The 5,559-nt window shown below is 39.0% G+C and overlaps 1 pseudogene; it reads left to right on the top strand.

Annotated features, from left to right (window-relative positions):
* Positions 1–5,155, top strand: part of LOC107707626 (uncharacterized) — a 15,680-nt pseudogene extending 10,525 nt beyond the window's left edge.
* Positions 5,156–5,559: the final 404 nt, after the last annotated feature.

Here is a 5,559-nt window from a genome sequence, read left to right as displayed (position 1 = left end):
ATATATTTTTTTTTTTTACTACTACTGCTATTACTAGTACTAATAATAATTAGAAGTAAATTAGATTTTATCCATATGTTGTAATAATTAGCAAAGTAGATTTTATTCATATGTTGCTTGGAAAAATAAATAATATTCATTATATAATATTCATATTATGTATATTAATTGCAATAATAATAATACTATTTTATATATTATACATTGAATTTGGAATATTATTTAAAGTAACATACAAGTAAAATATAGTATTATATAGCAATATAATTTAAAAAGAAAATATTTTTCCTGTTTTGTTGTGTTTTCTGTCCCCTTGTGCTCCCCGTGACCCGGTTTCTCCCTTGTTTGTGTTCATTTCATTCAGGTGTGTCTCGTCAATTACCCTAGTTTAGTCTGGTATTTAAAGTGTAGTCTGTCCTGTGATTCCTTTGTCCGGTGTCGTCCATGCTATGTAAAGTGTGTGTTCCTGCTTGCCCTGTGTTACCCCTAGTTTTGGATTATTAAAGACTGTTATTCGTATTTCTCCTACGTCTCTGCGTTCCTTGACTTCTCACAGTAGTAACGTGACAGTTGTTGTTTAAAAAAGTGTCATGGTTTGAAATAGTAAATTGAATTTGGAATATTATTTAAAGTAACATACAAGTAAAATATAGTATTATATAGCAATATAATTTAAAAAGAAAATATTTTTTCTGTACAATTTTTTGTACTAAACTTTACAAGAAAAAATTCTTCTTTTTCATTTGAATGAACCAGTATATCAACACAAAGTAATAATCAGCAACATTTGCTTACAATAAACAATGGCACGCAGAGATGGTGTGAACATTTTTTTTTTACAGATGATGTAAACAAATTATTATAGCACTGAACTGATTCATTAAAATGGACAGTTTCTGAACTTATTCACATCAATGAATACTTACTGTAATATGCTATTAAAACATCTTTATATTGACACTCTCATACTCGCTTTTTGCAGGAAAAGAATTTCTGCCAGACAAAACCAGTCTTTTAGAAAATGTAATAGCCACATAAAAGCACTGTGCAATCATTGCAAAGTCCATGATGATGCCCAGCCTTAACATCTCTTTCAATTTACAATAATACCTCTTTTCACATGTTCCCTCTCTGCAGACTGCAAACAGAGCCTTTGTCAATGGAAACCACCCTGATCCCACATTACACAACTCACTCCCACAAAACTTCACCGCCATTCCCAATAACAACAATGGGAACATCAACACAATGTCACAAAACATGCCCAGCAACTCCAACCCACTCCATCATAATGGCCATTTGAACACTGATGTATTCCAACACAACTTCAGCACAGTCCCAGACAATGGGCATCAAAACAATTCATATCCAAACAATGACCCTCAGAGATCGTTCCCACAGTCTGTCCAACACAATCCCAATATTCTCATACAAACGGGCAATTCTCAGCCTGGTGCGCTTGCGCCTACAGTTCATGTAAACCTCAACACCTTGCCATGTAATGACCAGTTTAATAATTCACAACCTCAAATGGTGCATGTCAACTTGAACACATACCCTCCAAAAGCAAATCAGATGGTCCAGCAACATGCAGAAAGTGCACTACAGAGTCAACATATTAACAGCAACCATCAAAATCATTCTCAGAATGGCCTGCTGAACTCTGACCCTTTGACATTGAGTAATCAGACACAAACAATGCTCAATAATGCTTCAACAAATGGTTCTCCCCAACACAACGGCCTCATTCAGACTGGATACTCTCACCCTACCAATCAAACCAATGCAAACCGCCGAACTGCCAACTCAAGATCATCAGCAGAAGACCGAACTCGACGTTCAATCCCAGTTCAGACCAACAACCAGTTCAGTGACTCCAGAATGCACCTCCAACAGATGCCTTGGGACCGTTTGCAGGGAACACCTGCATATCCCAACCCTGAAGTCTATAGTTCAGACAGTAGTGGATCTTCAGACTGGCCACAACGAGATGCACAGAGGGATCGTTCTGCTCCGAGATACCGGGAAACTGAATCTTCAGGAAGGTTGACCCAAGCTGCTCCTTCCCCCCAAAGAAGAGACCTCCAGAGACCAATCGTACTTAACCACTCTCAAATGCACCCAAATGTGCAAAGACAATCAACCCAACAGAACTTAAGCACACAACCGCAAGTCCAATCTCAAATCCAGACCGCAATACCTCAAACCCAAACCTCTCAGGTTCAGAATCCAATCCCCATTGGTCTACCAAGGGGAACGACCATACCTCAAACACAAACTGGCACCAGACCAAATCAGGCCATGCCTCAGCCATCCGTTCCTCTTACTGAGGCTGCACTACGCCAACACACCGCCCAGACCGATAACGCTTTCACCAACCAGATCCAGCAGACTCCAGCTGCCTTGCAGAACCCTGGACCTTCTCAACCCGTACAGCAGCTCAACAAAGCAGGCCAGAGGCCTCCTACTCCACCTCCGGTGCTGCGGCTGGATGAGTTCCAGAAACTTCCACGTCAACGCATGAAGCAGCCGCAAACCATCCAGCCTGTGAACGTGCAACGTAGACGCAGATCTCCAAACGTGCACAGGCAGACTCGAGTGTTGCATACGAGCCCTCAGCGAATGCCGGGAGTGAATCCCATGCATGGACACCCAACCCATATGCGACAGGTACGTAACCTGACACTACTTTAAAGTCCGCGTGAACCGGAAGTTGCTGCCGACTTTATTTAAGTGTAGTGACGTATTTCCATCTTAAACGGAATATTGAATAGAGGGCATGGTTTTATTTTGGCGCTCCTCCTCTCTGTCTCTCACTCATAGCAACCTAACGGTTGGAGGGGTGTGTTTAAAAGGATATTCTGCCTAAGCCGTCAAACTGACATCATCAGAGAAGGACTGCCATTCCAGAGCTGAAGCAAATGATCAGATTTTGATTAAAGATTACCAAAACAAACAATTTTTTTCAGCGGATTAACTTGCACGGATTAATTGTTCACATCAAGACTAGCAATGTGCGCTAGTAAAGTAAATAAAGTCAATTTTGATTTCATGCCGACTTTAAATGAGTGAAATGCATCCTCACATTTTGTGGCTGATGAAATTTCAGCTTCATTTTTAAGTTCCAACTAGACAAGATTTTAAAAAATGATTTGAAATGTCTTGTACAGCCAATTTGATTAGAATTAAAAATTGAAAAGAATAGTTCACCTAAAAATGAAAATTTGCTGAAAATATCCTCATCCTCAAGCCATCCAAGGTAGATGAGTTTGTTTCTTCATGATTTAGAGAAACTTAGCATTCCATCACTTGCTCACCTGTGGATCCTTTGCAGTGAATGGGTGCCGTCAGAATGAGAGTCCAAACAGCTGATAAAGCATCACAATAATCCACAAGTAATCCACACCACTCCAGTCTATCAATTAATGTCTTGAAAAGTGAAAAGCTGTGTGTTTGTAAGAAACAAATCCATCATTAAGAGGTTTTAAATATAAAATGTTGCTTTCGGACCAAAAAAATGAGTCCATAATCCATAATAACGCTTCCTCCAGACAAAAGGTTCATTCCCTGTTGTCTCTCAGATCTGAATCCACCAATATATTTGTTTAGAGCTGTTTTGAACTGTTTTGGCTTGTAAACGGTGCTTGATCTGTGCAGATTTCTCTCCTGATTCAGACCAGACCACTTTTTCACTGGAGAAAGCAATATTATGGATAGAGGACGGTTTGAAGTAACTTAACATCAACTCTTAATGATGGATTTGTTCCTTAAAAAAACGCAGCTTTTGGCTTCACAAGATGTTAACTGATGGACTGGAGTAGTTGAATTGGGTGGAAATTTTTTACAGTGCAATATTTATATCCATGCTTCAGTGATGGGGGACCTGAAATGGTTCCTCTGTGGCATTACTGCGAAATCACCCTTTAGCCTTTATGCTTAAGAGTGTATATTTATGCTTATTAGAATACCGCATTGTCAGCTCAGCAGCAGACTAATGTAAAATTAACACGCTATTTGTTTCACCGTTCCTAAATCAGTCACTTATGAATATGGAAATATGTTAAGGCTCTTTCATATCTCGTATCAAGACTTCAGCGCTCCTTTTTGACTTCCATGTGAAACGCACTGCAGACAGCATCACAGAAAAGCAATTTTACGAGGTTGCTAGGCACGAAAATGGGCAATGTATATGGTAAACCGTAAAAACACATACGGTATTTGCACCTAGAAGAGAATCTGTGGTGATTGTTTTGTTTCATTGTAGAAAGAAAAAATAGAGTTCACAAAGTTTTATTGTCTCTGGATGCTCTTGATGTTTTAAATGAGGTCAGTTGATAACATTAGTTAATGCATTAGCTGATAATGACAGTTTTTACAGCATTTATCTTTTTTAATGTTCGTTAATAAAAATTGATAATTGTTCATATTAGTGCATTAATGTTACAAGATACAACTTCTAATTTTAAACGTGTTAACGAGTGTTGACTAAGATAACAGTAAGATTGGTAAAAGCTGTAAAAGTATTGTTCCAGGTTTACAAACGAGACCTTATTGTAAAGTATTACCAAATTAGCTTCTATTCAGACTTTCAGTTTGACTTGACTCTCATGGGCAAAATTACAGTTACAAGATACATGGAAAATGCCAAACAAGTAGTAAAGGATGTGAAAGTGTTAAAAATAAATATAAATGCACAAAAATGCATTATGATGCATTCAAGACCTCTTAAAGTTTGACAGTTAAAATAATTTTTATTCTGAATGATTAACTTGAATGCAGAGTTGTACTTGTCATTGCACAGGCAGACTTTTCATGCGTCATGCAAATCGTCTGATAATCATTGGCTTTCAAAATCATTGAAAAAGGTCAGCGAATGGGGTTGAAGTTGAAATTGAACTTTAAGCTGGGCCAACGTTGTCGCAGATGCCGAGTTCAGTTCATTGGGCAACGCTGACTCGAGTAATGTGAAAGGGCCTTTAGACATGATTTATATCAAATGAAGCATTTTGTTCTTTCTTTTCTCCTCCTTCTCTCCAGCAGGTCCACAGAGGCAGACCCAGACATTAAGAAAATGCAGCGCTCGTCTGGCTCGACACCATTCGCACTGCAAAAAATATTCGTACAAAGCACAATGTCTCTCAGGTGGAAAGAAACAAACGCTCAGCCATTCCTCCAGCCCTCGGCTTATTGTGCCGTACAAATCTTTGTGTTTTGTCGGAGAGATGGCATTATTGATAAAAAGACTGATCTTTTTGTTTCTCCTGCACAGCTGTCACGTAGGCATGTGAAAGCCGCAGCTGTTGAACAGGACACTGTGTGAATTTCATCCGTCGGAACAATGCTGCTCTGGGAGTTTTCTTGCGCTCAAGTGTCTGAAAATAAAACACAATGCAGTGTTTTTCCACAGACAGGAAGACTTGAACAAAATCCAAATGAATTAGGATGGCTGGCAGAGCTGAACTACTAAATGATAAATAATGGACTGCCGCTGTTTGTCCTCGCAACCATTTATTCAGCTTTCTGCTCACAGATGCTTCTTGTAGCACTGCTCAATTAGTG

The sequence above is a fragment of the Sinocyclocheilus rhinocerous genome, unplaced genomic scaffold (assembly GCF_001515625.1).
Source record: "Sinocyclocheilus rhinocerous isolate Xijiao unplaced genomic scaffold, SAMN03320098_v1.1 scaffold235, whole genome shotgun sequence".
Taxonomy (NCBI): domain Eukaryota; kingdom Metazoa; phylum Chordata; class Actinopteri; order Cypriniformes; family Cyprinidae; genus Sinocyclocheilus; species Sinocyclocheilus rhinocerous.
Note: the sequence above shows the minus strand (reverse complement) of the source record. Positions and strands in the feature narration are given on the sequence as shown.